This window comes from Wyeomyia smithii, chromosome 3, assembly GCF_029784165.1.
Source record: "Wyeomyia smithii strain HCP4-BCI-WySm-NY-G18 chromosome 3, ASM2978416v1, whole genome shotgun sequence".
NCBI lineage: Eukaryota > Metazoa > Arthropoda > Insecta > Diptera > Culicidae > Wyeomyia > Wyeomyia smithii.
In genome coordinates this window covers 156,999,514-157,018,681 of record NC_073696.1, presented here as the reverse complement: position 1 = coordinate 157,018,681, position 19,168 = coordinate 156,999,514, and the positions used below count along the sequence as shown (strand labels likewise).

General features: G+C 36.9%; 1 protein-coding gene and 1 long non-coding RNA gene across 2 annotated transcripts in view; one reads left to right on the top strand and one right to left on the bottom strand.

Moving 5' to 3' along the window:
- Positions 1–19,168, bottom strand: part of LOC129728745 (PDF receptor-like) — a 182,073-nt gene that overhangs the window by 128,001 nt on the left and 34,904 nt on the right. The window lies entirely within an intron of this gene.
- Positions 3,887–4,806, top strand: LOC129729993 (uncharacterized). The gene is made up of 3 exons (XR_008728775.1): positions 3,887–4,023; positions 4,085–4,172; positions 4,239–4,806. It is a non-coding gene; the product is annotated as an uncharacterized LOC129729993 (long non-coding RNA).

Genomic DNA, 19,168 nt, shown 5'->3' with positions numbered 1-19,168 from the left:
TCACGAATCTTCATTATCTTAGAAACTACACAACCGATTTGATCAATATTATTATCAGATGAACGGGCTAGTTAAGGGTTAACTGATGAATTATGATTGAACACGTGGTTTCAAAGTTTGGCTGCCCTATACATTCCCATTTCATTTGATTATAATCGAACTTAAGCACCCATGTATTAAATTGTTAATAAAACAACGAAAGTCAATTATCTCAAAGATCACATGTCTTATTTAAACATAACTAGTGTCGTACTAACGATTCATCTCTCAAACATACAAATAACAAACTTCATAGCAATTTGATATGTGGCTCAAAACTTATGAAAAGAAAAGAAATTCAAAGAATATTTGAAACTATACCTGCTTTGACGTCATATGTGGGCTCAACATAATTTAAATGTGGTATCGTACTATTTGAACGTTTCCGGTATCGCTCGTGATTAGATTGTTCGAAATTAAGAGTCATTTCGCTATTTCTGAAGCACTAACATTACGTCAAATTTCATATTTTATACTTCAATTACAACATCAATATTTTAGAACCTAAAGAGTGAATATACATTTATTGGATTGAAGCGCTCATGTGAATATATTTTTACAAATAAAAGTTTGAATGAGAAAGGCTGGGTCTGACCGCTAGGTGGATTAATTTCGGTTTATAGGATATTTTTCCTGATTGAGCTTTGCCAGTGATATCGGTGAAACGTTGATTCCAGCTAGGCTTTGTTGAATGACTCAATTTTCTGTGCTCTGGAGTATTCTTTTTGAATGCTTTCTTGACAATATTGTAGTAGATGGTATCTCTGCCAATTCGTATACAGATGCAGATGGTTACAACTCCGTCGGTAGAATGTTTCTTCCACATCCTTATGTTGATGGTTTCATGAATGAATTGTGTGGATGCTCTTCGAGATCAAATTCATCTTTCACTTTGATACAATATAATCTACACGAATCACAAATTGATAAAAACGTATTAAAATGAGCTTGACTGTTCAATATTTTCAATTTTGCAATAACGTTTTCATTTAATTTGCGTAAGCTTGATGAGCACCGACGATCAGGAAAGGGTTTACAGCACTTGGGCTTGGTATATTTCATTTTCACTTTAATAATCTTCACAAAATGCAAACTGTTGCTAACACCTCTGAAGAAGTGCAATCGTGTTTATATACGAAAACAGATATTATAGGTAACCCAGTAGTTATTGGTAACGTACTCTACAAACAGTTATTATTAGTAAACAAGTTAGTAGTGTTGCACGACAAGCATAATTTTTAATAAAACATTCGGCAATGTGTAGGTAGGCTAAGGTACAGCGCCTGAGTTCATTTATCCAACCGTTTTGTTGTCAAAGAATGAATTGTATATTTTTGATCAAGCATTCCAATGAACGTATGTTTTTTTGCTGGTGAACCACGGACCAATTAACGTGTATTTTCCTAAATATTAATAATTTTTCGAGCTTAAATTCAAAATAGCTCAAAAACCGATGCCTTCAAAATGTTAACTACCAGAAGTTTTTTGATTCAAAATGAATCTCTGCATCTTTTAAAATCATCAGAATACAAATAGTTTGCAAAATGTTTGAATTAGAATTTTTATAAAAAAATAATCTACCACAAAAAAATATTTTTCATTTCTCCATCCAGGACTTTTTTTTCTACAGTTGCGTATAATAACTTCATAGTTTCTTTAAAAAAAAATTAAAAACTATTCAACTCTTTTTTTTTCTAAATTGAAATTTAATGGTCATTTTTAACATTTTTTTTGGTCAGGATATTTTTTTTGTACAGTGTATATTTTTTTATGATGCATTTTAATTTAATTCCCTGCAACTAGTTCTCAGACAGTTTTTCTACACGCAAAAGTTATAGTGTGCGTAACCAGATCATTTATGAACTTTCCTAGAGCAGTTAATGATCTATCTTGGAACCAGTACAACGCATGTGCGTTGGGCATAACGCACTTGATGCTCTAGCGTATTTTTAATGTATTTGACAGCTCCAAATCACTTCGCTTGGAACGATTTCATCGGTGTTGGTATCGTCATAATGATTTGTAGTGGTATTGGTAACGTTTTTCAGGAGCCTGCTCTAGTTGATGCAGTGTATACAGCAATGGTTGCTGATAATTGAGGTACTTTTAAGTTTATTGAAATATCACCTAATCGATTCATTTTCAAGAACCAGATCATTCAAAAACAACATTGAGGCAATAATAATAAGAGAAGACATTTGATATGTTAAATTTTGCATTTTACTATGATGTTACTGTTTATTTGTTTGTCGACTGTAGCGGTTAATTCTGTAGATTTATCGGCTTACTGTTTATGTTGGTACCGATGCAGATAAATTAAGCAAAAACATTTATAAACGTCATGTAGTGAAACATGAATAATCATCAGTATATACATTTAATAATCGCCTTACTTATTGAAAGTTTTAGATTAAAAAAATGATAAAGCAATGGCAAAAAAAACACTAATATGTTTACATATATTCTGCTAGTAAGAATTTTTCTATCCAACATACTTAATTTGCTCGATACAGAATTATCGGCCGAGATACAGAGAAACAGATTTTGACAAAAAAATACAGGTATAAATGTGGCAACCTGCTTACACCACAGCTGAGCGGTAGAAGAGTGTGAATCACTTTAGAGAGAATACATAGCAGAATGCCGCGTGGAGTACACTGCTGAGATCAATTCGATATCATTCGAAGAGCAAACATGCGTGACGTACGGCATTTTTTCAGTTTCGAGATACATAGTAAACACCGTTGTCTATTTTTCTACCTGGGTATATGTTGAATGAGAAAGGCTGGGTCTCACTGCTAGGTGGATTAATTTTCTACGTCAGCCTTGCGGTCGTGGCTTTGCATACAACCCTTGTATAGGCTTCGTACATCCTCAAGAGCATTGAGGATGTACGAAGCCTATTCAATGTACTAATCAAGTTATGAATTTTCTACATGATTCTTTAACATGTGCCGAGACTGATAAAGTTGTTTCAGACGCTGTAACCGAAATGATGAAAGATCACTTGAGATATTCAAACCCAGAATAAGTTGGATTGGCTTTTTTAGACTCAGATGTCCTGCTTGAAATTAAACAAAAAATGATCAGGCGATTGAAAGCGAAGGATCCTTCAGTTGCTTTTGTTAAATATTGCAAGCATTCAAATCCTGAACAGTTGCTAGTATGTAATTTATCACATCTCGTTCATACAAAATCGATGCTTTCTTTTCGAGTTTTGAACTAAGTATTGATTTTTTAGACCGTGACCCAGCCGAAGAGAGAAATAATGAGGAATAGCAAACTTCTGTCAAAAAATACTCGATTTAAACTACGCCACTGAGTTTTATATTCATGAAAAATTATAACTGTGTTTCAATACATTAGGTTACAATACAATATATCATATTTTTTATAAAAATATAAACGTATTTGAGCACGTTTAGCGACAGATATATATGAAAACCCAAATTAATCCACCTAGCAGTTAGAATGTTAGAATAGATTTACATGAACACTTCAATTTTTAGAAAAAAATACCCCTTGAAAATTTCTGCTGGATTTATTTTCCACTTTAAATAACGAATTTCTAATGGCCAACAACACAACTATACCGAACATTTAAAACATAACATTTACACACATATGAGCATACATTAAGCATACATTATGGCTACTCCTGGTTACCGGAACACAACCTAAAATGGCCAAATTTTGCCTAATCTGGGTATTTCGATGGCGAAGATGTCGACTTTCAGTTGTTATGCTACCAGAAACCGCACTACTTTGAAGCAGTTGAAATTTGACAGCAACCCGCTGACAGTCCGCCAGTCTCTAACCAAAGCGATGCTGCTAATAATGCCAACAAACAGGCCGCACGGCTTATGAGGAATCACACCAACTGTCGAACAGGAGACAGTCAATTCGACCGAGAATTTTGTTCTTTTTGTGTATGAAGTCGTCGGGTGCAAATCGCGAGTCAACCGCGGACGGAGTTACTTTTAGGTAAGAACAAATTGCAACCTCACATAGCAACGCTATATTGAAGCCATCGTCCTCGTTGCAGAAGAGCCGGGGAACGATCAAGCGCCAACAACGGACAAAGTCCCGCTGAGGCATTCAAGAGAGAAAACCCAGGAAGGCCCTCCAGAGAGGTAACAAAAATTAGAAATGACAAAAAACTAGACGACATCTGTGCTCACGTGGTGATTTGTGCACAGGGCTTTTTCTTTTTTCCTGTTTCTGTTCTGCGGTGCGGTGTTCCGAATTTCGGCGGCATCAGATTCGAACGGACTGTTCGGATTGGGCCAGCGGAAACAAGCAAGTCGGCACGGGAAGGACTGGGGCGGTTTGAGAATTGGTAGCTGGGAGCGGTGGCGGACTGGTGTTGCTGAACGGACGCGGCGCACCGCGAAAACCAGATGGCAGTCAAGTGAGCTAGATTAAGCAACGTGGGGTCGCACGGAGCGCGAAATGCCCGGCGACAAAAGTTGATAGGAAATGAAAAGCATAGGAGATTAGAGCGGGACGGGATGAAGAAGGAAGGAAAATATATGAAGTTGTTTTGGTAGACGTATAGGAATCATTTCTTCTCAATTTGCCGCTTCTACTGTCACTTCACTAACACAACAGTTCACTTGAAAAGATGAGAACGTATGAGAATGGCGAACAAACCATATATTCTGTACCTACAAACACTGCATAATTAAATCCATTTCAATTAGTTTTATTTCCACTTAACATTGAATTATGTGTATTGTACACACGCGACACTCGATATACATGAAATCCCCCAACATTTTAAAACTTATGCTGCTAAAACATACGTTAATTTTATGACAAATATACAGAACGATTTAAGAGCGTGCGTTTTATGTTAGGTATATCCTTGTCATGATTTCGTATGTTTTACGATGTGCCCGGTGAGCATGGAAACACGTTGTTTGAAGGGTATAACCAGAATGAATTTATATTTTCTTCCAAATAAGTTATAAGTCTCCTGCTGGAGACGCCTGAAGCACCGTTCTATGTATTGGTAATCTATGCGCTATGTACATCGATCACTTATCCGTGATCGGTGAGCATGCGAAAGGGACAGAGATAGCAACTCGAAAAGCCGTCGCTGTACGTATGGTAACAGCGAGGTTCAGTCGTTTGTAATGCGACACTTTCTTTCGTCGCGGTACTATTTAGGAGGTATGAAAAATGACATGGGGAATGCACATCCCAAGTAACAATTTAAGTCGTATTGCATTCTTTAAGCGGTTTTCATGGCCAATTTCGCAAAATTGCTGTTAAAACTAAAAATACTATCAGAACCTCCCGATAACCGCTATAAGTTTGCTTTACAGCCAGGTGGCCCACCCTTGCCAAGCTTATTGAATCAATTATAAGAATGGCAATAAAACTACTTTAAAACCACATGGAAAGAGTACCGCATACTATAAGCAGCTGGCATTACCTCTTTAAGAGCGCAATAAGTTTGGTTCATTATTGCGCTCTGCTACTTGCCACAATAAGTTAAAATCAACTTTTCATTGCTTGACAGCAACCGTAATAAGTTGATTTGTTTTGCCGTTCCTGCACACACACCAGAACATCACGCCACTTTTTTTAATAAGGAAATCTCTCGTCGCGGGAGAAATGTTTCACCTGTGTTGGTTATCATCGTGCAATCGATTTTATTTGATGGTGATATTGTAGAAAGATAAGGAATAAGGAGGAGTTTTTGGTAGGTTTTGTAGCTCTCAAGCATATGCGTATGAAATTTTGTCGTGCATTTTGAGATCATAGGCGCTTAAAATTTATGCGCCATCAAAATAGTACGGGCTTACAAAAATGATCTCATTGTTAGCAAAAATGAATTGGATTGTTTCAGCTCAGTTTTTCAGAAAAAAAATCTAGCCGTGTTCTTCAATACAGAGATAGATAAAAATCAACTTTGGATATTCAATTTATTTGTTAGTCAGACGACGATTCGATTTTCGTTTCAAGATTATAAAAAGTTTCAAAAATATCAATATGGCGCGGTTGGTAATCAGTTGGCATTAATCGTAGCCGCAATAAGCCTAGTTCAATGATATATATGTTGTAAGGTGCGGCAAAGGTTGGATGCCTGTATTATTAGAGAAAAATATGGTAAATCCCTGGGGTCTAGGCAACTTTATTTTTATGAAAAATCTGACATCACACCGACGATAATGAGGAATCAACAAACTTTGATATAAATAGAGAGGTGCACGAAAAATGCAACGATACATACTTAGTTTAATTGAATTGAATTTTGATTGAAATTGAATTTCAATTGAATTTCAACCAATTGAATTTTTTTTTTCAATTGAAATTGAATTTCAATTGAATTCAATTGAATTTCAACCAAAACAAGACAAACTGGCGATAAAATTAAAAAAAAAACTACCGAAAGTACTAAGTTTGCTGTGTTACTTTATTAGATTTTTGGAGTTCTACGTCATCAATGTTTACAAATGCGCTGCAAGATGCTCTAAAGCATTTTACACACATCTTACGGAGACTGCGACAGAATTCTGCATCACACTAAACCAATTCAGCCGCTTTTGTCTCACCTGGATGTATATCATTGCCTGCATATATTTGTTTACAAGTTTGACAGGTTAAAACTGAGCATTTGAATGACCGCAATAAAACTGGTTTCAATGTTATATGACAGCAAGCTGGAGTGGTTTTATGGGGCAATAGATAGTAATAATAAAACCAATAATAAAGCAAAATCGCATTGACTCTTGACGGTTTCATTGGAAGTTTTATTAAAGTTTTATTGACAGCTATCAGTGTTCATTACGACTTGCTATTTTTGGCAACGGGTTTAACCGCCATAAAACCGTTGGTAATATTTATTACTATGATAAAACCGTTAGAAAACCAAGTAGCTATAGAATTGTTACTTGGGATGTCACACCATTCCCCTACGGGTCAAAAGGTTTAAAGTTTAAATTTCGTTTGGCTTCAAACGTCTCTCACAATTGTTATAGTTTACGCAAATTGTATGTATTACATAATGAATTTTTAATATCATGAAAATTTTATTATGATGGTGTTAATTGAATAACTCACTCCTTCCCACTAATGGAAATAGGAGGTGGGTTATTAGTCTATTTTATTAGCCTCGATATGTGAACTTCCTGTTGCTTTTTGTCTGCATCTATTATTGTTACGTTTGGGTTGTTTAATTTTGAAATCAAGAAAGGTCCGTTGTAAACGGGGTATAATTTGTGTCTATTTTCCTTTTTTAGGTAAACTACGTCGCCTATTTGTAAATTTGTAGGTATGATTGTGTAGTTGGTTATTTTGGTTCTGTTTTCTTTTTCTCTTAGTATTGTTTGTATGACGTTTGCGTGTGTTGTTTGTAACCTAAATTTAAGTTCTTTTTGGTAAGAATCTAAGTTATACAACGGGTCTTCTTGCAGATTTTTACAGAATTCAAAAGTATTGAGCTTTTGCCGAGCACAGTCGCACCGATGTTTTATGCCCATGCGATATATGATCGCACCGCTTGTTTTATATTCACTTATATTCTAAATGGTGCTTGGAAGAAGTCCATTATCCCACCCCTCTCAGGGAAAAATTTGAATTTCATGAATTCAAATTTGTTCAAAATTTATATCCATATGATTGGTAATGTAGAAATTATTATTAATGAAGCTTTTTTTTGTTTTTGGTTTTTCAATTTGTTGTTCGAATATTCTCTAAAATAAATACTTCCTTCTACATGTATTTTGAAATCTACATCAGAAATACTGAAATCGAATACTAAATAACTTCCTTGTTTGTGTATTTTGCTGCTATTTAAATTTGAAAAGATTCATCTCTGAAATTTCCTCATATCCGAAAATATGCCTAAAAATATATTTTTAATGTAATGTCGATGTAAATTTTTGTCGAACGTTGATTATAGTTTTTTGGAAATTTTTAGTATCGTTTTTTTTTGTAAATGTATTCTTTTTGCCTTATTTTTTCAAACTTAAAAATATATTTTTAATGTAATGTCGATGTAAATTTTTGTCGAACGTTGATTATAGTTTTTTGGAAATTTTTATTATCGTTTTTTTTTTTTGTAAATGTATTCTTTTTGCCTTTTTTTTCAAACTTTGTGTCGTGGTATGGTAGTTAGTGGTGTAGCTAAGATTTTGTCGTATCGTCCTAATCCATTGGTGCTTATTGGGTAAAGACCTCAGATATTCATTGAGATGTCTGTGATCTTTCTCCAATGCTTCAATCTATTGTGGATGATGAAGATTTTTTTTCTTTGTTCACACAACATTTATTTGACACGGAACAATACAAATTATGTTTTACGGAGCCTATTAAATCTAATGCCTTATGGTCTAGAATATTTTATAATCTAAAGGCAAATTCTTTACCCTCGCTGCCGACTACGAGCTGAAACTAAATCTTATACTAAAACTAACATGGTTTTTTTTGTTTCGCTGTTAAATTGGCACCTTGATGCTCTTCAAGTAGCTATAAACATGTAGCATGTATGGCAAGTTTCGCTGAGCGAGAATATCACGAACTGGCACATAGGGCTGTATTCCTCGGGCCCTGAGGGTATCCAAAAGTAGAGATCTGGCGCCGCAGAATTCAGCACACACCCAAACCACGTGTTCAATGTCTTGATACCCCAATCCACAAACGCAATGATTACTGCTCGCCAGCCCAATACGCAAGAGATGTGCATCTAGCCCGTAGTGGTTGGACATAATCCGAGACATCATACGAATGAAATCTCGTCCTACATCCAACCCCCGAAACCAAGGTTTGGTGGAAACCTTGGGGATGATGCTGTGTAGCCACCTCCCCAGTTCTCCCTTATCCCACGAGGCCTGCCAGTTGACAAGTGTACTCTGACGTGAAAATTTTAAAAATTCATTGTAAGCAATTGGTCTGTTATAAATATTACCGTTTGTTGCGCCCACCTTAGCCAAAGTGTCCGCTTTCTCATTACCCGGAATGGAACAATGAGAAGGGACCCACACTAAGATAATCTGGGAAGATTTTTCAGATAAAGCACTCAGATGTTCCCGTATTTTCCCCAGGAAATACGGAGAGTGCCTTACATCCTTCATCGATCGGAGAGCCTCAATAGAACTGAGACTGTCCGTAAAGATGAAGTAATGGTCCGTGGGCATTTTTTCAATAATCCCCAAGGTATACTGAATTGCAGCCAATTCTGCGACGTAAACAGAAGCAGGATTATCGATCTTGTAGGAGGCGGTAAAATTATTGTTGAAGATACCGAAGCCAGTGGACCCGTTGAGAAGTGATCCATCAGTATAAAACGCATTGTCGCAGTTGATGTTTTTATATTTGTTATAAAATATTTTAGGGATCTGCTGCACGCGTAAATGATCCGGGATTCCACGAGTTTCTTCCATCATGGATGTATCGAAAAACACAGTAGAAACAGAAGTATCTAATAAGTTGACACGATTGGAGGTGTATGAGGAAGGATTTATACTTTGAGACATGTGATTAAAATACACAGTCATGAAACGGGTTTGAGAATTAAGTTCAACTAGCCTATAGAAATTTTCAATTACCAAGGGGTTCAAAACCTCACATTTGATTAGAATACGAGTAGTCAGATCCCAAAAGCGGTCTTTTAATGGGAGAACGCCCGCCAAAACTTCCAAGCTCATCGTATGGGTCGAATGCATGCAACCTAAGGCAATACGCAAACAACGATACTGCAATCGTTCCAGCTTGATTAAGTGGGTGTTTGCAGCGGAGCGGAAGCAGAAACACCAGTACTCAAGCACCGACAATATCGTTGTTCGGTAAAGCCTTATGAGGTCTCCTGGGTGGGCGCCCCACCATGATCCAGTAATTGTCCGGAGAAAATTCACTCTTTGTTGACATTTCTTCATCAAATACCGAACGTGACATCCCCAGGTGCCTTTCGAATCGAACCAGATACCAAGATATTTAGATACCAAAACCTGAGAAATCGTTTCACCCATTAACTGTAAGTGGAGCTGAGCAGGCTCACGCTTCCTAGAAAAAACTACTGTCTCAGTCTTCTCCGGAGAGAATTCGATACCTAGCTGTAAAGCCCAAGCAGACAAATTGTCCAAGGTATCTTGCAATGGTCCTTGCAAATCGGCAGCTTTGGCTCCTGTAACAGAGAACACGCTGTCGTCTGCAAGTTGTCTTATCGTTCATAAATTTGCCAGACATGCGTCAATTCACATAAAAATTGTAAAGAAGGGGGCTTAAGCATGAGCCCTGGGGAAGACCCATGTAGCTAATACGAAAAGTTGCCAAATCGCCATGCGTAAAATGCATATGCTTTTTGGACAACAAATTATGCAAAAAATTGTTCAAAATTGGTGAAAATCCTTGTCGGTGAAGTTTACCCGAAAGAATGTCAATAGAAACGGAATCAAAAGCCCCCTTAATGTCCAAGAACACAGATGCCATTTGTTCTTTGCGAGCATAGGCTAGCTGAATATCTGTAGAAAGCAACGCAAGACAGTCATTCGTTCCTTTGGCACGGCGGAAGCCAAATTGAGTATCTGATAATAGACCGTTTGTTTCGACCTAATGGTCTAAACGACGGAGTATCATTTTCTCCATCAATTTCCGGATACAGGATAGCATTGCAATCGGCCTATAAGAGTTGTGATCAGAAGCTGGTTTTCCCGGTTTTTGGATGGCGATCACCTTCACTTGCCTCCAATCCTGCGGTACAATGTTTTGCTCCAGGAACTTATTGAACAAGCTCAACAAGCGCCTCTTGGCATTGCTGGGTAGATTCTTCAACAAGTTGAATTTGATTCTATCTAACCCAGGCGCGTTATTGTTACAGGACAGGAGGGCAACTGAAAATTCTGCCATCGTAAAAGGTGATTCTATCGCATCGTGGCCCGGAGACGTATCGCGAACAAAGTTTTGCGCAGGAACAGAGACCGGACATACTTTCCTGGCAAAATCAAATATCCAACGACTTGAAGACTCCTCGCTTTCGTTGACCGTTACGCGATTTCGCATTCTTCGGGCTGTGTTCCAAAGAGTGCTCATCGATGTCACCCTCGACGTTTCGTTTACGAACCGGCGCCAATATCCACGTTTCTTTGCTCGGACCAAGCTTTTGAACTTGGTCTCAAGCTCCAAATACCGCTTAAAGTCGTCGGGTTGACCTTTCACCCAAAAGAAGGCCTTAAACGCGTCGGATTTTTCCGTGTAGACATCGGAGCACTCTTTGTCCCACCACGGAGTGGGAGGCCGTTCTTTGATCGTCACGCCGGGATATTTCTTCGTTTGGGCTTGCAACGCGGCGTCGAGAATCAAGCCCGCAAGGAGGTTGTATTCTTCAAGTGGTGGGTGATGTTGAATCGACTCGACAGCTTCTGATATCATTTCCTCGTATAATTTCCAATCGATATTCCGTGTGAGGTCATACGGAATTTCAACTGATCGCGTGCGAGTTGAACCATTATCAATTGAAATTTGAATAGGCAAATGATCGCTACCGTGGGGATCAAGGACTACCTTCCATATGCAATCCAACCGTAGCGATGTTGAACATAAAGATAAATCTAAAGCACTGGGGCGCGCTGGAGGTTTCGGGATACGTGTCATATCCCCGTTGTTTAATATTGTCATGTCGAAGTCGTCGCAGAGGATATAGATCAAAGAGGAACGGTTATCATTAGAAGGGGAACCCCAAGCCACGCCGTGAGGGTTTAAAACCCCTAAAAATCAAACGTGACGAGGGAAGGATGATGAAGATTGTCTAGAAATTTCAAGTTATGTAACGTTGAATGGCTATGTGTTGAAAAAGAAATTTGTTTGTTTTTTTTTTTTTTTTGATTGAATGTATCGTCCTCTAAATGCTAGAACTAGATAACTCGAAAATTGACGTTTCGAGAAAAACGAGTTTGAAAATTTGACTTATTCTAGTGATGACGATTCAAATGCAATTATTAAAGGTTCAGATTTTATGAAACGCATCCATATCGTTTCAGGCCCATTATAGCAATTAAAAAATCAACAAAAAACCGAGTTATTTAGTTTTTATACAAAACACGCTTGTTTTTCGTTGAGATATCAAGTTTTTTAATTGATGAATAAAACTTTTCTTGTAATCGTGTTTCAACGAGTTTTGGATATGTTATAAAGCTCGACGCAATAAATATGATGGCATACTTAACTCAGAATTGACAAATTCCGAGTTATCTAGTTCTAGCATTAAGGGGACGATATTTGATCATGCTGTATGGATAAGATTTTGCTTTAAAGATAATAAATGTGCAATTGATGAGATGTATTTATGTAATTAATGTAGGGTTGGCTAAGGTTTTGAAATTGGTTTTGAACTAAGGGATGATTTAAATTCTAGGTGTTATAATTAACCTACATAATAGTTCTATTTGATTAGTGGTAATTTGTTTTCGTTATAAGTTGAATGGTTTTTTTTATGGGTTATTATAATTTAGTTATTTGCGAAAGAAAGCAAAATTTTTTTTTTGATTTATGTTGAATATTTTTATATTTAATTCAAATTGATATCTATTTTGTTGTTTTTTTAGGACGTCTTAGAATTAGATTTTAAGTTTTTTTGAAGAGAAATATTTATAAAGATATTTATATAGTTTTTTTTTTGTTTTTAGTTGTGAGATTCGTCTTGTGTTTTTATTATATATTTTATTTGCAACTTTTTTGTTTATTTGTATTGCTAGTATTGTGAAAGTTATCGGATTATAATTGAATGAAAATAATATTACATGATCTTTGAGAAAAAAAATGAAACTAAGAAAAAAATACAGTGTTATTGATAAGTGTTTTACCGATCTGTTCGGTTTATGACTGATTTAAGTACTTTGTTTTATAAATGTTACCCAAAAATTGAAAAATATGTATTACATTTTGAGTTTTTGAAATTAGTGATACAATGAATGTATACTTTGCGTAGAATTTGCATTGATATAGTTGCTCTATCAGACTATGCTAAAAGTATAATCAGATGAGAACAAAAATATATGAATACAATATTTCTAACAAAGTTACATAAACACATAAATTTATATTTTCAAAAGTTAGGTTTAGCAAAACTTTTTTTTTTATATAGGGGGGGGGGGGGGGGGGTTAATGTTTGTAATGATTTATTTATGTACTAATATCTATTCAGAATTAATATTGTGTGTTCTGCCACAAATGGTGACATTTCAACTCTATTATATATATATATATTTGTACGCTTTTTTTTATATTATTAAATGTTATTAGCTTTCGCAGTTAAGTTAATGTAATTGTAGGAAAAATATTAAACCTACTTGTCAAGAGGAAAAAAAGGAATAAAACGAAACTTAAAATAAACTTAAAACTATCTTACTGACTATAAAGTGAGCTAATCGTTGCAATTGAGGATTGCAACGATTTTTGTCGGAATTTGTTGATAATTTGGCTTGACATATTTTCTAATGTTTCTACATTAGTGAGCTTATGTAGCTCGTTCGTGATAAACCAGGGAGGACACTTCAAAATCATTTTCAAAAGTTTATTCTGAATCCTTTGAAGTGTCTTCTTCCTGGTTGTACAACAACTTGTCCAGATGGGTACTGCATATAACATTGCTGGCCTAAAAACTTGTTTGTAAATTAACAGTTTATTCTTGAGACAAAGTCTAGAATTCCTGTTGATAAGAGGATATAAACATTTGATATACTTATTGCACTTTGACTGGATATTTTCAATGTGCTCCTTGAAAGTAAGATTCTTATCATAAATTAGCCCTAAGTATTTAACTTGATCAGACCAATTTAAGACCACACCGTTCATCTTAATAACGTGCTTATGGGTGGGTTTGAGAAATGAAACTCTTGGCTTGTTTTTATCTCTGTATGCCTGAAGGGCACTGGGTACTGAAATGCCACTGCGACATTCTTGCTGATTGTCTTTTGTGGCGGGCCCCGATAGCTGTGCACAGGTTACGGATTGTTCGTACTCATTGATGGAGTAGAACTGTTTTGTTGTAAACCTTTACCCCAATTAGGTACAACATAGTTGATGAAACTAATGACCTGCTTGGGATTGGAGCTCCATGCTTGGTATGGAGTTAAAAGGTAACTTCCTAAGATGTTGTACCTAGAGGAAGCAAGAGCTTCGCAAGAGCAAAGCAAATGCTCTGAACTCTCTGGTTCAGATTTGCAGAATCGGCAGGTGTCGTTCAACACTATGCCGATTTTCTTTAAATGATAAAAAGCGGGACAGTGTCCGGTGAGGAGTCCCGTGATTATCCGTAGGTCACTACGATTTAGACTAAGTAGCTTTCTGGCGGTTCCAGGGTTCGGATAGATAAACTGGCTAGATAAACTCTTGGCTTATGAGGAAAAATAATTAACTGTGTTTTAGAAGCATTTCATTTCTGCAAGTATGAAGAAAATATATCTAAACTTTTTTGTAGCCGACTGCATATAACTCGAAGGCTTTTTCCTTTTGCGGAAATACTTGTATCGTCACAAAACAGAGATTTCTCACAACCTGGTGGTAAATCAGGAAGATCAGAAGTAAAAATGTTATATAAGATTGGACCCAAAATACTCCCCTGAGGCACACCAGCTCTAACAGGCAATCTATTAGATTTACCATTTAGATAGTTAACCTGAAGAGTGCGGTCAGTTAAATAACTTTGCATCATTTTTGTAAGGTAAAGCGGAAAACTGAAATTTGACATTTTAGCTATTAAACCTTTATGCCAAACACTGTCGAATGCCTTTTCTATATCTAGAAGAGCAGCTCCAGTCGAAAAGCCTTCAGATTTATTAGTTCGAATCATATTTGTTACTATAAGTAACTGATGAGTAGTGGAATGCCCATGGCGAAAACCAAACTGCTCATTTGCAAAAATTGAGTTCTCATTAATATGTGTTATCATTCAATTAAGAATTATTCTTTCAAAAAGTTTGCTTATAGAGGAAAGTAAACTAATTGGTCGAAAAATAGATGCCTCAGCTGGATTCTTTTCGTAGGAAAATGTGCTAATGCAAAGCATCTGTTAAAAAAATTTACCAAGAAATTTAAAGAGTTTTCGGGAAGTCTTTTGATGAGGATATAGAAAATCCCATCATCTCCTGGTGCTTTCATGTTTTTGAATTTTTTGAGAATAGTTCGCACCTCATTCAAGTTTGTTTCCAATACCTCTTCAGAAAGAAATTCTTGGGTGGTGATCTGATCATACTTTTGGTTTACTTCATTTTCAATAGGACTTACTACGTTCAAATTGGAGTTATGAACACTCTCAAACTGCTGAGCAAGTTTTTGAGATTTTTGTTCATTCGTTAGAAAAATGCAATCACCATCTTTAAGGACTGGAATGGGCTTCGAAGGTTTCTTAAGACCACATCGTGGACTGTTAAAAAATTGAAAAATTCATCCTCTTTCGCTTTTAAAGAGCGAGCATTCCAATTTAGAAAATTTACAGCATTATTTAAAATCATTGCTGAATTTCAATTTCATAACAATATTAGTTGTAAATTTTATACCTTCTTGAACAGCCTCGTACATCGAGTTACAGTTCAACAAAACGGACATTGGCTGCAGCATGGATTTTTGTAGGTATTCAATCTTTTCTGAAGTTGGACTACCTAAATCAATACTGGCTGACTTTTCAGCACCAAACACGAATGGTTTGTTACTGTTTGAATTTGAAATATTACCTGTAAGGACACTGGCATATGAACAGCCTGGTGTTGCCTGAACAGGAAAATTTTGTCTGAAATTTGTTAGCTGAATTTAAATTATTACCTACAGACACACCTGCTAATGAAAGTGCTGGTGATGCCTGAACAGTATTGAATGTCTTTTGTATACCCACATTGACAACAGGTTGCTTAGAATTCCTACGTTGTCTGGAAGCAATAATTTTTGACTTTACAGAACAATTAAAGAAATTAGATTTGTGATTTCCCCCACAATTTACACATTTGAAACTATTAGTGGTCTCTTTCACGGGGCAGATATCTTTCGTGTGACCAGTGTCACCACAAATCATACATTTTGCTGCCATATGGCAGTTTCGAGTTCCATGACCATAGGCTTGACAATTCCGACATTGAGTAAGATTATGAATTTCTCCATGTCTCTTGAAATTTTCCCACTTTATTCGCACGTTAAATAAAACACGTGCTTTTTCCAAACATTTCAATTTTTTTACTTTGGTACGATCAAAATGTACTAAGTAATTTTCCTGGTGTATTCCAGTTTGATTAATTTTGGCATTTGCCTTTCGTTTCATCAAAATTACTTGGTTGGGGGCAAAACCAAGTGATTCTGACAAACAATCTTTGATTTCCTCAATAGTTTGGTCATTTGAAAGACCTTTCAAAACAGCCTTAAACGGTCTCTCGTTTTTGGCATCAAAAGAATAAAATTTATACATCTTTTCAGTTAAATACTGTAAAAGATGTTTATGGCCATCAAGAGATTCGGCCAAAATACGAATTTCGCCTTGGCGGCCAATTTGAAAATCAACTTTCACATCCGACAGAAATGATGAAAGTTCTGATCGAAATGCTTTAAAATTTGCTACAAATACCACAATAGGTGGAACTTTAACCTTCTTCATAACGGCTTTATGCTCAGTATGAGAAGTTTGGATTTCTTGATCCTCAACGGAAGAAAGAATATCATACCTGTTAGTCGAAATTTCAGTGTCACTTGGAGGAGATGCCTAACTTTTCCTTGAAGCCGCATCAAAGCGAGCTTTTTTATTTTTTCCAGGCATAACTGGAAAACTTCACTACACTTTCACTTCACTATAGAATTTAAGTAGAAATATCTCAAACCAAATTTACTCACTAAACACTCGTTAACGTTAAAAAACAAATTTATTACTTTGCGTTTCAACAGGTAGTCGAAAAGCAAAATTTTAATATCTCTCGGTAGTCTAAGACTTAGCCTCGAGCTGTTGGTAAAATGCGACCGTACTGTAGGACAGTTCAAGTCGATCTGGCGAGGTTTAGCAAAACTGTTTAGCACATACTTCGGGACTATAAAAAACTGTTTGTTTTGTTTATGTTTTTTTTTAAGTTTTTTTTTTCTTCATCTATAGTTTATTTGACACGGCACAAATACAATTCAATGTTTAACGGCGCCAATTATATCTGGTAGCTTACTTTCTAAAGTATCTTAATAACTAAAAGCAAATTTTTTATCCTCGCTGCCGACTACGAGCTGAAACTAAATCTAATTTAAAGCTAGAATATTTTGCATTAAAAGCACAGGTTTGCTGTTTGATGGTTTTCATTGCCATAGGTAAGCAGCATATTAAATTTGTTCCGCTGCTGGGCCAAGATATTGCGGACTGGCATATTGGGTTGTTTCCATCGGACCTTGAGAGTATCGTGCGGGTCTGATTGCTGTTTCCGGATCCGGGGCCTTAACGTGTTCTTGTCGTTTGGTTGGATGTAGGCGGAAGGGGATAGGACTTAACTGGGGCGTGGATGGATTTCAGGAAAACGTATATAAGGGACATGTAGGATAGGTCACGGCTCGCCAAGACATCACGAACAGGAACAGCCGGCTGCCTACCTTCGGCCTGCAGGGAAGCTATTAATCTAGACCTGGCGTCACGGTGTACAGGGCATGACCAAACAACGTGCTCTATGTCGTGATAACCTTCACCACAGGCACAGATACCACTCTCCCCGAGCCCAACACGACGGAGATGCGCGTCAAATCTATAGTGATTGGACATAAGCCGGGACATCACGCAAATGAAATCCCGACCTACATCCAACCCCTTGAACCACGGGTTCGTCGATACCTTGGGGATTATGGAATGTAACCACCTTCCCAGTTCCCCCTTGGTCCAAGAATTTTGCCAACTGATGATCGTATTCTGACGTACAAATGCGAAAAATTCATTAAAGGCAATTGGTCTTACATAAATATCACCGTTTGTTGCGCCCACCTTAGCCAAAGAGTCCGCTTTCTCATTACCCGGTATCGAGCAGTGAGAAGGGACCCACGCTAAGGTAATCTGATACAATTTTTCGGATAAAGCACTCAGATGTTCCTGTATTTTCCCCAGGAAATACGGAGAGTGCTTAACATCTTTCATCGATCGGAGAGCCTCAATGGAGCTGAGACTGTCCTTAAAGATGAAATAATGGTCCGTGGGCACTTTTTCGATAATCCCTAGGGTGTACTGAATTGCAGCTAATTCTGCGACGTAAACAGAAGCAGGATTATCGAGCTTATGGGAGACGGTTAAATTGTTATTGAAGATACCGAAGCCAGTGGACCCATCAAGAAGTGATCCGTCAGTGTAGTACATATTGTCGCAGTTGATGTTTCGATATTTATTGGAAAAAATTTTAGGGATCTGCTGCACGCGTAAATGATCCGGGATTCCACGAGTATCTTCTATCATGGATGTATCGAAAAACACAGTAGAATCAGAAGTATTTGATAAGTCGACACGATTTGGAATATTCGAAGAAGGGTTAATATTTCGGGACATGTGATTGAAATACAATGTCATAAAACGGGTTTGAGAATTAAGTTCAATTAACCTTTCAAAATTTTCAATCACGGGACGGTTCAAGACCTCACATTTGATTAGAATACGAGAAGACAGGCTCCAGAAGCGGGTTTTCAATGGTAGTACTCCAGCTAAGATCTCCAAACTCATCGTATGGGTCGATTGCATGCAACCTAAGGCGATACGCAAACAACGATATTGTATTCGCTCCAGTTTGATCAAATGTGTGTTTGCTGCGGAGCGGAAGCAGAAACACCCGTACTCAATGACAGACAATATCGTTGTTTGGTAAAGCCTTATAAGGTCTCCTGGGTGGGCTTCCCACCATTGTCCGGTTATTGTACGAAGAAAATTCACTCTTTGTTGACATTTTTTCATCAGATACCTCACGTGACAACTCCAGGTGCTTTTGGAGTCGAACCAGACACCAAGATATTTGTGTACCAAAACCTGAGAAATCGTTTTACCCATTAATTGTGTTTGAAGCTGAGCAGGTTCATGCTTCCAAGAAAAAACTACTATCTCAGTTTTCTCCGGAGAGAATTCGATACCTAGCTGTAAAGCCCAAGCAGACAAATTGTCCAAGGTATCTTGCAATGGTCCTTGCAAATCGGCAGCTTTGGCTCC